Source organism: Hyperolius riggenbachi, chromosome 11 (genome assembly GCF_040937935.1).
Source record: "Hyperolius riggenbachi isolate aHypRig1 chromosome 11, aHypRig1.pri, whole genome shotgun sequence".
NCBI lineage: Eukaryota > Metazoa > Chordata > Amphibia > Anura > Hyperoliidae > Hyperolius > Hyperolius riggenbachi.
The window spans coordinates 215,448,501-215,461,993 of NC_090656.1; positions in this window are offsets into that span (position 1 = coordinate 215,448,501).

The window sequence follows — 13,493 nt, forward strand, 5'->3', positions numbered from 1 at the left end:
CCGGATCTTTTCAATGATCCGATTCGAATCATCCGAATCATTGAAAAGATCCGAACTTCGCATCTCTAATTGGCAGGAGAATGTGACGTGGGCGCATTGGGCGGGAATGATGGCGGACTCCAGGAATACTTCAGCAGTGACCACCTCTGCTTATAGGGGAGGAAGTCTAACAGCAGGATTCTTTTCAAGGAAATGTATTGTGGGGGTTTTAAAACACTTATTAAACAAAATAAATATAACACATTTGTAATCTAACGTTTTTGTTTTCATTCACATTACTGTTCAGGAGACACAAAACGCGCATGGATCACATTTTTGTGCATTTTATTGCGCAGGCGTGGCCATACTGGCGCAGGCACAATACAGCCGCACTCATGCATAAAGAGAAGCGCGGCCACATAACATACCGGACAAGTTATTGGTGTATATATATGCGGTTTGGGTCACACACACTAAAAGGCCTGGAACCCACTGAAAACAGCAAACGCAAAACGCTACCGCTAGAGTTTTGTCTGAGCGGTTTGCAAGCGGATTCATGCGCGTTTGCGGTCGCGTTTTGCAACATTGTATTTTTTTGCTCAGCGGTTGTGTAGCGTTTTGCGTTTTGCGTTTTTATCCTGATTGGTCCTGTGAATTATTTTTAATTTTGTTACAGTGTGCTGAACCGCAAAACGCTAGCAAAACCGCTCAGTTTAAGTTTTGCTGAGCGTTTCTGCTAGCGTTTCAATACTTTGCATTGAAGCGCTAACGCTCCCAAAATGCTGCATGTCCTGCGTTTGCGTTTCTGGGAAACGCAAACGCTCCTGTGGAAGTTGCCCCATCCATTAACATCAGCTGAGCGTTTTGGCAAAACGCTAGCGTATCGCAGCGCTGCCAAAATGCTCAAAAAAACGCTCTTGTGGGTTCCAGCCCTAAGGCTTTGTTCACATCTAAAATCACAAACGCCAGCGTTTTGCAAGTGATTTTTTTTTCCCTCTCGGCGCTTACCTTTGCGCTACGATTTTTTGTAAAGCGCTTTTGCAGAGCGATTTGTTTTTTCACTTCCTGACGCAAGTCAGGAAGTGAACTCATTGACCCGGGAAAAAATAAATACAATGTATTTATTCTTAAATGCGCAAACGTAATTGCCGCATAAATCGATTTTGTGAGTGTTTTGCGCTTTTCCTATACCTTCCATTGTAGCAAAAACACCCTAAATATGGTACATGCAGCGCTTTGCTGAGCGGAAAGCAGACGAAACGTGCTGATATGAATTAACAATTTATTCATCCTGATATTGGAATTTATTCATCCTGATATTGGAAAGGAAAAGTAGAGTCTATCTTTCACATGAAATCCTATGAAGCAGCGTTACCAAGTCCATTCTTTTTACTTGCTTTTGCTACTGTTGTTCCAAATCCAGCCTGTCCTATTTTCTAGTGTTTGAGGTCCTTTCCTGGATGTTTTTGAATTCAGCATAACTCGCAACTAAAGCTGGCTACACACATCAGATAATCTTTGCAAACTACCACATAGGCTTGTCAGGAAGGTTTAAATAACGGATCTTTCTAATGATGCTGTACATATGCAATAGATCAGTTCATCAGTGGCGTAGCTACAGACCTCAGGGCCCCGATGCAGACTTTGGACCCAGGCACCCCCCCCCCCTACATTAAATAATGCTCCCTCCCACACCAGTATATTAGCCAGATGTGCCCCCCCCCCTCCCACCCCGGTATGTTATCCAGAGGGCCTCCCACCCCAGTATGGTAGCTAGATGTGCCCCCCCCCATGGTAGCCAAGTATAGGTGTCCCCAGTATAGCTGGCCAAGTATAGGTGTCCCCAGTATAGGTAGCCAGGCGGGGAGGGGCACAGCGGCAGGTACATAGAGCGACTGAGTGCTAATCAGATAGAGGGCGCGCTGTGAATGTGAGATGGAACGCAGGGTCAGGAAGAATAAGTACATGCGTTGCTGGGTGTCGGCAATGTATCTGATTACTGCACAGCCGCTCTATGTGCCCGGCCGCCACTGCGCCTCCCCCCATGCAGCTTGTTATGAGGACAAGTGCACTCCCCCCGTATCTTTGGAGGTCTTTTGCAAACTATTTTATAACGATTATCGTGTATGCGGCTTCAGAGATAGTCAATGCGATGCAAATAAGCCTGTCTTGCATGCAAATTGTATGTCCGTATTCCCTAAACTTGCCTTTGCCGACCTCACCTGGGTCATATCGGATTATGGTGTGGACTGCTGGAAGGCTCGTGGATTACTGTTATGCAGCCCAGGAGTTTTCTGTTCTTAGTAAATCAGCCCCATAATGCACTTTGTTTCTTATTAGGAGAAAGTGGAGGCTGAAATAGAAGGAATGGGCTTTGAGAGAATCTCCATCTTCAGACCGGCGTATAAACCGCTCACTATTACACAGAGGAATCACTCACTTTTACTGCTCTCTAATTGAGATTTCCTATCTTTATCGAGCAGCACTGCTTTGTATTAATTGCACATATAAGTGACATATTGGTGTTTATTCACATCAAAATCTGCATTTCTGGATAATTGGACTCTGTGTAAAGAAACAAGTGATATTTGGGAGAGAGCAGACTGCAGAACAGACCTGTGATTTCATTGCGTTGGGTGTGTGCAGCCCCTTGGGGGGGGGGGGGGGGGTGTTAGACTAGTCTGTGCAGCAAAACTGCCACGGGAATGTGCAGAGCCCGAGATATAATTTAAGGGGAGCATCCCTACGACCGAAGGGGAGCCCAGAGCTGTGGGGGTGTGACTGATTCACCTGCGCCAGATGCGCCCCTCACGTGAAAGCATGTGCAAGCGGAATACCCCTTTACATTTCATTTTTCCTTAGCAGGCCTGTTTTTTTCACATATTAACGCCTCTGATCTGATCCATTCTCTGATCCCTTTTTCAAAGAATACTGATAAGGGAGTCAAGGTACCAGAAACCAGATCCTTGTCATAAACCACTGTCAAAGCCACATCCCTCCCCCCCCCCCCCCCCCCCCCATATGTCCTGTCAAAGGGAGATGGGACCAAATGTCCTCTAATCTAATTAACTTAGAAATATATTCATTTGTACTACCGGTATATTTCCATCCTTTCTATAAATGCCAGTCATTTATTTATTCATATCAGATACGTAGAGAGCGCACTTCTCTTGCGCAGACTGGCTGCGACTGGCAGAACTTACAGGGCTGGTACCAGAGCTGGAGAAGACTGACCAAGCTTGTAGAAAGAACACAGGAAGACCAGGAGCCCTATCTGGTGTAATATGGTCAGGTAACTCCGTAGCGATTATGATTGTACAGTGTTACACTCACAAAATTAGGTTGCTAAAAGGCAACCACTGATCAAGCAGATGAGGAAGGACCGTCCCCACTCGGCCTTGCTTCTTATAGAGGGATTGGTCGCAGCTCCAAGGAAAAAAGTAAGTACCCCTGGACGTCGTCCAAAGGTGCATACCCCATGATGGGGGGTAGTGGTACAGCAGAACGTAGTTTGGAGGCACCCGTAGATTAGCAATCAATTTAGCATACAGCAATTTACAAACTGTTTCACAATAATGACAATAAATTCTCTCTTTCTGTCGACGGACTGATACGGCTGCTTCTGAGCGATCCGCCCGGCAAATCGCTCAGAAGCAGTCGTATCAGTCCGCCGACAGTGCGTACACACGCCGGACTGTCGTTGGCACGCCCACCTAGCGGGAGGTAACGACGGACCCGTCGTTGCCTCCAGTCCGGCGTGTGTACGCACCTTAAAAAGTAGAGATCTAGTGCGTGTGGGGACCATTTTAGTACAGTGAACTCATTGTCACGTTCAAGAAACCAATTTGAAATGATTAGAGCTTTGTGACATCATGGTGCATTATCCTGCTGGAAGTAGCCATCAGAGGACGTTTCACGGCCTAAGCCGCTTCCTCAGGTCAGTAAAAGTGTCTTTAAAATAAATGGAGCGCTCTTTAGGATCAACATATTGCACCAACAAGTGCTAGATAAGAAGTACAAAATAAAATAAAAATAGTAGCAAAAATATATATATGGCGTTATCAATAAAATAGAAATCAAGTAATCCAGTGTCTTACATATGCACATATATGTATATAAATACACATATAGGATTTTATCATCCAAAGAATAGAAATCCACCGTTCGCGAACTTCTGCGGAAGGTTCGGTTCGCGGAAAAGTTCGCGAACCGCAATAGACTTCAATGGGGAGGCGAACTTTTAAAAATAGAACAAATTATGCTGGCCACAAAAGTGATGAAAACATGTTTCAAGGGGTCTAACACCTGGAGGGGGGCATGGCGGAGTGGGATACATGCCAAAAGTCCCCGGGAAAAATCTGGATGTGACGCAAAGCAGCGTTTTAAGGGCAGACATCACTAAATTGCAGGCCTAAAGTGCTTTCAAAAACAACAGGTAGTTAGATTGTAACGATCGGTGTAACACAGAGAGGATCTGATTACCGGTGATCTGCAGTATCACCGAGAATGCAGATATATACCCGATTATTGATGATCTGCAGTATCACCGATAAGCAGATATATCTCTAACCTCTGGACACCTGAGTAATATGAGTGTTTGGTGCAACCGTATACTTTGAGGAGAGCAGGGATGCTCGGATGTGCCTTATCCACGAATTCGGAAATCCGCGTGGTTGCAAAAAAAAATCCGCATTCGGCCCCGCCGCATGCGGATTTTCGTCCGCGTCCACGCAACCACGCGGATTTTTTCCCGTGAATGGCGTAATCACGCGCGGATTCACGCCCGGAGGCGGATTTTCTTTTTTTTGTCAAATAAGTTTTTATTGAAATTTTTTATCATATATAACAAGACAATAAACCGAAGGAAGAGTATAGAGCATTAGATTCACAGTTATTACTCTGGTGTAATAAAAAACAAGCAGACTATCGTCAATAGGAAATAAGGAATGGTAAGGCTCTCTCCGCGGTGACAGTCAAATAGGAGGTGGTCCTGCACGTGCAGTCCATTTGAGTGGGACCAAGAGGTATAAAATCCCGATGGCTGGAATTGGAGGATCTATGCAGAGTATTTCAACTTAAGTTGCAGGTAACTGTGGTTCATCCCTAGTGCACGGAGTTTCAGTTTAGTCATGCTTTGTGAGCGGGTGCTCATGGAAGAGAAACAAGGGATAGAAAGGAGACAGAAAGAAGGAAGGGGATAGGGTGTGGGTAGAGGGGGGGGGGGAGGGGGTTCTGCTGCGCCTAGAAGCTTTCTGTCGAAATTAGGGGTTTCCCAAGGCCACATACAATTGGGTCATGTATCATTGACTGTTTCCAATCAGGAGGAGATGTAGGCCCGACCTCTTTCGGAATCTCTAAAGTCTATCCAAACTGCCCATCTCTTAGTAAAGGCCTCAGCATTGTCTTGTATAGGTGTATATAAGTCTTCCATGCGCATAATGTTGTTGAGCTCCTTGAACAGCTCAGTAATGGTTGGGATTGTGGTAGATTTCCAGTATCTAGCTATTAATAATCTAGCTGATATTAATAACTGTGGGGTTAGGGATTTTTTAATGGTAGACGATCTTCCTGGAAGTAAAGTAAGTAATGCTGTTGAGGCCTTCAGGGGCAGAGATGTGCAGTAGAGGAATTGGTGGATCCCGAATACCTTTTCCCAGAATACCTGAATTAGGGGGCAGGCCCACCACATGTGGAAGTATGTACCAACTGCACGAGAGCATCTCCAGCATAGGTTTGAAGAACTTTTGTTAAATTTAGCTACCTGTACTGGGGTCCGATACCATCTTGCATATATTTTAAAATTTCTTTCCTGAAAATTTAGGGAGACTGAGGTTTTGTGAGTTAAAAGGAATATTTTTTCCCAGTCCTCTGCAGGCAGGGGCTGCCCCAGGTCCCCGTCCCAGTCATCTGTTAATTTCAGGAGATCTTTTTCGCTATTGGCACATACCAAGTGCGTGTAAATGAGAGAGACTTTGTGTTCTATTGAGTTAGGTGTTGCACAGAGGCGTTCAAAGGGGGTTAAATTTCTGTGGATGTTGGCTTTGGTTATCAGGGAATTGTAGAACCTGGAGAGTTGCATCCAGAGCAGCCAATCTATACGAGGAGGAGTTTCGGGGTTGCCCAGATTGTCTTTGGGGATGAGAGTGCCTCCTGCTAAGATGTGTCTAAGTTGTGGCCAATAATTTCGATCCCATCCCAATATGGAGCGTTCCCTGACACCCACAGCAAGGAGAGGGTTGTCTAGTAGAGACATGAGTGGACTGTATTCATTGGATAGTTTCAGGCCTTCTCTGAGGTCATTCCATCTTTTAATGACAATTGATGACCAGTAGGCCGAGCCCTCTACCCCCCGGTTGACGGATCGGGGCGCCCACAGTAAGGCCCTGGGATCTAGGTGGGATAGGTCTGCTTCAAGGGTGACCCATTGTTTGCTTTTCCTATCCTGGAACCAGTTTAAGATGTGAGTAAGTACGACCGCATTGTAGTAGGCTTTTATGTCTGGCAAACCCATACCACCCTCGGACTTAGGTCTGGAAAGGATTTTGAATTTTGTCCTGTGTGTGTTCCAGTGCCATATGAAATTTAACATTAGAGATTGGAGTTTTTTTAGGTATATTGTAGGCAGACTGATGGGTAGGGCTTGTAAGGTGTAGAGAATTTTGGGTAGGGTGTCCATTTTGATAACATTGATTCGGCTGGACCAGGTGAGTTTGAGCTTAGACCAATTGTCCAGTTCATGTTGAAGTTTGGTTATCAGTTTGGGGTAATTAAGGTGATAGAGCTGTGTTGGGTCGTTAGGGATAAGCACTCCTAAATATTTGATGTGGTTGAGTTGCCATCGGAATGTGAAGGAGCTCTGGAGGTTTTTTATGGTGCGTACAGGTAAATTGACATTAAGTATTTCTGTCTTACTAATGTTAATTTTAAAATTGCTGATGTTCCCAAATTTCTCTAGCTCTGTTAGGACGTTAGGGAGTGCAATATGTGGGTTTGAGATATATATTAAAAGGTCGTCAGCAAATAAGGAAAGTTTATAATGCTGATTATTTATATGCAGGCCTTGGATCGATGAGTTTTGTCTGAGTGCGATGGCTAAGTGTTCCATACAGATCACATAGAGTAGTGGGGAAAGGGGGCAGCCCCGTCTGGTTCCATTTGCTATTTTGAAGGCATCCGATAGGGTTCCATTTATTTTGATTTTTGCGCTAGGGTTCTTGTATAGAGACATTATTTTACTTTTACAATTAGCGCCTAGTCCCAACTGCTCTAGTGATAGCTCAAGGAAGAGCCAATGGACCCTATCGAATGCCTTCTCAGCATCGACTGACATGATGCATAGAGGGGAGTTTGTTTTTTTGGCATGGTGGATTAGAGATACCGTTTTCAGGGTGTTGTCCCTGGCTTCCCTTCCTGTAACAAAACCTGACTGATCCGTGTGAATGACTTCAGGGAGCAAGGGTTTCAACCTTTCAGCCAGGAGCTTTGCAAAAAGCTTTAAGTCAATATTGATCAACGAAATAGGCCTGTAATTAGTACAGCTAGTGGGGTCTTTGTCATGTTTGGGAATGACGGTGATGTGTGCAGTTGATGTTTGTGGTGTGAAAGTGTGGGAATCATCAATGGAGTTGAAAGTTTTGAGTAGGATTGGGGATAGCAGGGAGCAAAATTGTTTATAGAAGGGACCGGTGAGACCATCTGGGCCAGGGCTTTTCCCTTTTTTAAGCGCTCTTATACCGGAAATCACCTCATCTTCCGAAAATTCCTCGTCCAGTGTCTGGAGGGCTTCTGCGGGTAGTGAGGGAAGGGGGGTAGAGTTGATGTATTCAGTTATTTTCTCCCTTAGGTGAGCCTGATCCATGTTGTGGTATCTGCCTTTGATGTTATAAAGGGTGGAGTAATAGGTATGGAATTCTTTGGCAATGTCTGATGTCTTATGTTTGGTCTGGCCTTTGGAGTCCCTAATGGAGAATATATTTGTGGAGGAGGGATTGGGATGTAAATATTTAGCCAAGAGAGTACCACATTTTCCCCCTTGATGAAATAGGGTACTGCGAAGTCTCTCTCTGGCAGATAATGTTTGTTGGTCAAGAATAGTTAAGAGGGAATTTCGGGTGTTGGATAGTTCGAGGTCTTTCGAGGAAGTATAGTTATCCTTAAGCTCCTGTTCTAATGCATTCACTTTTTGAAGGAGTTGGGTAATTTGGGCCGTTCGCTCTTTTTTAAGTCTGGCGCCATGGGCGATAAATACTCCCCTAAGGACGCATTTTAAAGTTTCCCATTTGATAGTGTCGGAGGTGTCGTCGGATGAGTGGTCACTACAGAAGTTTTCAATAGATTTTTTAATGTCTGCGACACAGGTGGGGTCTTTTAATAAATTATTGTTTAGCCTCCATTGGTTCTGGGGTCTGGCTTGCTTGTTTATGGCGAACGAGCAGAAGATGGGCGAATGGTCAGACCAGACTCTGTTGCCTATGGACGCCCGGATGTCCTCCTCCAGAAGCCTTTGAGAAATGAAGATATAATCAATTCGGCTATGGGTATGATGAACAGAGGAGAAGAATGAGTAATCTTTTTCTACAGGGTGGAGGACCCTCCAGGCGTCCACCAGGCAAAGAGAGCCCAATTTAGTTTTTAGATCTAGGATGATAGATTTAGGGAGGGATGGTCGTTGTGAGGAAGAGTCCAGTTGAGGGTTAAAGCAGAGGTTGAAGTCTCCGCCTAGTATAGTGATGCCTTCGGCAAAGTTGGTTAATTTAGTTAGGTAGGATGAGAGTGTGCGACCTTGATTTGAGTTTGGGAGATAGAGATTTGCTAAGGTATATTTAGTTTCATTTATTTGAGCTATAAGAAAGAGATATCTTCCTTGTGTGTCAGAGAGATCTTTTAGGATGGTTATGTTAAGGTTTTTATGGAACCCTATAGAAACCCCTTTGGCTTTATTGAGGGGGCTAGTGCTGTGGTACCATCTGTTATAGTATCTTGATTTGAATGTGGGAACACAGCCTTCTTTGAAGTGCGTTTCTTGCAGGAACAAGATGGAAGTTTTGAGCTTGTGCATGTGGTGCAGAACTTGTGCCCTTTTAGTGGGGGAATTAAATCCCTTGACATTATACGAGGCTATCTGGCATCTATCCATTTTTAGTATCTATGGGGAATGTAGTTCGGAGTGTTCCATTGTTGGTGGTAGTGGGAGACATATCTTTGGGATATACAAGCGGGTGTAGGCGCTGCAGTGGGTGGGGGAGAGGACGGGGGGGAGGTAACCAAAGAGTTTCAGTAATAGGAAAGATAAAGCAACAACAGATAACAATCAACGTAAAAATCAGGCAAAAGATCGGCCTGAGTTGTGGTGAAGTAAACTTCGGAGAACACCACATAGGTATTGCGAGCAACACCGATGCAGTGAACGATTTGGTGGGAGGTGGAAGCATGTCGTCCGGGTCAGACACTCCCACCAAGCCGTGACTCCAATGTAAAACATGAAATCTTAAACAGCTCTTATTTGAAATTATAACGGTATATGCTGATATAAACTGAACCAAAACCTAGCATATCCAGGGGGGAAAGACACTGGTTCCTTGTATGGGCTGATGGTACCTTGGGTGTAGGTGATCTGAGGTCCGCTTTCCCTGGGGAGAGCCTTAGCAAGTCAGTCGTAGGGATGCTCAATTAAAACCGGGCAGCATTACTGTCGGGTGTTTCATCCGAGGCCGAATGTCAAGTGTAATTGTAATGGGGAATGAGATCCCGCTTCAATAACCAGATGTCTGAGTAGCGTGGTGACACAGTGAAAATTAGGGGGAGCGGTGGGTGATAAGGACTGATATAGGTTCATGGACCCGTATGGGAGTTTTGTCACTGGGTTCAAATACCCAGCTATCCAGTTTTTACCCCCCTGGAATGCTATTGTAACATTTTGAGAGAACTAGGATAACAGTTTGCACCCTAGGTAGCTAGGGTACGTGGCAGCTAAAAGTTCCAGCCCTGTGGTCAGGGGAATCTAGGGAATATGATGTTTTAAGATATTAAGGCTGGGAATGTTATTTAACAAGAGTTTGCATGGTATAGCAATACAGTAGTGTAATACAGAAGGGTATTAATTAGCTTAGCGGTTTGTGTTAGGTCTTTGCGGCCTGCTTCTGTTCGATACTCTCTTCCATTTCTCTCTCTGCGGCAAGGCCAGAGTTGATGTTTGGATTGGCCACTCGTCAAGCTCTATTTCTGGGAGATCAAAAGTATCTCTGACTTTTTGCAGGTCTTGAGGGGAGTTAAGAGTGGCGGATTTTCCATCTTTGCTTATGTGAACAGAGAAAGGATATCCCCATCGGTATAAAATGTTGCGTTCCCTGAGGGCCTCAAGCAGTGGTTTGATGGCTTTCCGTAGTTGTAAGGTTAGGCTTGAGAGATCAGGCATTAGATGTATTTTCGCGCCGTCAAAATCTATTTCACCCTTCGTGCGAGCAGCCTGCATAATTGCTGCTTTTTCTTTAAAGAAGTGGATTCTGCACACTATATCTCGGGGCCTGGCCGGGTCAGTGCTTGTGGGCCCAGCCGTTCTGTGGGCTCTGTCTATTTCAATTTTGTTCCCAGCCGGTGCATCTAGGAACAGATTAAAGATGGCCTCGGCCGATGCCATTATGTCAGGGGCACGGGTAGACTCGGGGACCCCTCTGATGCGGATATTGTTCCGTCTTTGACGGTTCTCTAAGTCATCTATTTTCATGTATAGGGCGGAGATGTGGCCCGAGTGTGCATTGATGGTGTTTTGCTGAGTTTTCAGGGTGGTGTTAGTTTCTTCCTGTTGTTTTTCCACATCTTCCACCCTCTTAGTCACATGGCTGAAATCATGGCGAAATTCCGCCATTTCCTGTTTGTAATTGTCCATGATACGCATTACACAGTTCTCAAGATCCTGCTTGGTCGGCAGGGATCTAATATATTCATGCAAATCGACTTCAATATACGATTCCGCTCCATCGGAGGTGGGGGAAAAGGAAGGGGGCTGACTATGGTTGGGGGCCCTTGGGGAGTGATGCGGAGTGCCCGCAGTACCATTGCTGGAAATGTTCTGCGAGTGTGCAGGGCTCGTACCTTGTTTTTGGAATTTGTCTCCTTTCTGCAGTCGGCTGTTCTTCACATTGCCCGGGGATGGAGCTGGGCTGTGCGTGTCAGAGCCGGAGTCACCGTTGGTTGGGCTGTTGTTGTTCGGTGACTGTGTGCCTTTTGGGGAGCTCTGTGGGGTGAGCTTCGTCAGCTTTGTTCCCTCGCGGCCATTTTGGGAGACTTGCGCCTGGTGGATCATCTTGCAGGGAGAGGTAACTGTTGGGCTTGAGCGTCTCGGCGGCCGGTCATTGTTGCTGGGAGAGGGAGCGGAGCAAAGAGAGGCGTTATCGGAATCAGAAGGAGTTGATCCGTTGTTCACGGCGGGAGAGCCCCGCTTTGAGCTGCCACTTGGCGCCTCGGTCATTGTGTCGGCCTTGCTTTCCTGGAGTCTCCTCTCGAGCGGGCGGAGGAACCGTCTGATCTGCGAGTGAGACGGCTTAATCTGCTTGGCTTTGCTTCCCTTCTTCTTATTGTTGCCCATTAGCGGGTTTTGGTTAGAATTTGAGCTGTATTGAGCTGTTATAGAGTCAGGGCTGTGGGAGCTCTCGGTAGAAGCGTCCTCACGCGGCCATCAGCAAGCCACGCCCCCCAGGCGGATTTTCTTTTAACGTTAATAACAAAGCCCCCATACATGCTACAGTCCCCCAAATAGCATGGATTATCGAGGTGATAAGGGGCAACATAACTTCAACATAAAAAATTCCAAAAAATTTTTTTTTTCTAGAGAAAATGGATTTTAAAGTGAAATCAACACTTTAAATGGGGCTATTAATTGGTAATAAGTGGTTTTAAAAAGGGATATACGCGTTAAGCAGTCAAAGAGGTGAAGGCGAGTTCCAATGGCACTTGGCGGCGAAGGTACCGCTGGAGGAGGATGAGTGGCTGACGGCAAAAAGGCTCCAGAGAGGTTTTTGTAATTTTTTTTTTTTTTTTTGCAGCAATTAGCAATGACATCGCAGCAGAGTTGTCAGTGGACACGGGCAGTGTGAACGCAGAGTGCAGTGGTGGTAGCGACTGAGTCAGGAGAAGGACTATGCGGGCGGTCAGTTCAGCAGCACAGAAGGACCACGGCAACATACTGGTGGTAGTAGTAGCAGCACAGCGTCATAGTGCTGGCCAAAAAATTAAATGCACCCGGTGACCCGGGCAGTGTGAACGCAGAGTGTAGTAGCGACTGAGTCAGGAGGACAAAGCGGGCGGTCAGTTCAGCAGCAGCAGCACAGTAGTAGTAGCACAGCGTCATAGTGCTGGCCAAAAAATTAAATGCACCCGGCGACCCGGGCAGTGTGAACGCAGAGTGTAGTAGCGACTGAGTCAGGAGGACAAAGCGGGCGGTCAGTTCAGCAGCAGCAGCACAGTAGTAGTAGCACAGCGTCATAGTGCTGGCCAAAAAATTAAATGCACCCGGCGACCCGGGCAGTGTGAACGCAGAGTGTAGTAGCGACTGAGTCAGGAGGACAAAGCGGGCGGTCAGTTCAGCAGCAGCACAGTAGTAGTAGCACAGCGTCATAGTGCTGGCCAAAAAATTAAATGCACCCGGCGACCAGGGCAGTGTGAACGCAGAGTGTAGTAGCGACTGAGTCAGGAGGACAAAGCGGGCGGTCAGTTCAGCAGCAGCAGCACAGTAGTAGTAGCACAGCGTCATAGTGCTGGCCAAAAAATTAAATGCACCCGGTGACCCGGGCAGTGTGAACGCAGAGTGTAGTAGCGACTGAGTCAGGAGGACAAAGCGGGCGGTCAGTTCAGCAGCAGCAGCACAGTAGAAGTAGCACAGCGTCATAGTGCTGGCCAAAAAATTAAATGCACCCGGCGACCCGGGCAGTGTGAACGCAGAGTGTAGTAGCGACTGAGTCAGGAGGACAAAGCGGGCGGTCAGTTCAGCAGCAGCAGCACAGTAGTAGTAGCACAGCGTCATAGTGCTGGCCAAAAAATTAAATGCACCCGGTGACCCGGGCAGTGTGAACGCAGAGTGTAGTAGCGACTGAGTCAGGAGGACAAAGCGGGCGGTCAGTTCAGCAGCAGCAGCACAGTAGAAGTAGCACAGCGTCATAGTGCTGGCCAAAAAATTAAATGCACCCGGCGACCCGGGCAGTGTGAACGCAGAGTGTAGTAGCGACTGAGTCAGGAGGACAAAGCGGGCGGTCAGTTCAGCAGCAGCAGCACAGTAGTAGTAGCACAGCGTCATAGTGCTGGCCAAAAAATTAAATGCACCCGGTGACCCGGGCAGTGTGAACGCAGAGTGTAGTAGCGACTGAGTCAGGAGGACAAAGCGGGCGGTGAGTTCAGCAGCAGCAGCACAGTAGAAGTAGCACAGCGTCATAGTGCTGGCCAAAAAATTAAATGCACCCGGCGACCCGGGCAGTGTGAACGCAGAGTGTAGTAGCGACTGAGTCAGGAGGACAAAGCGGGCG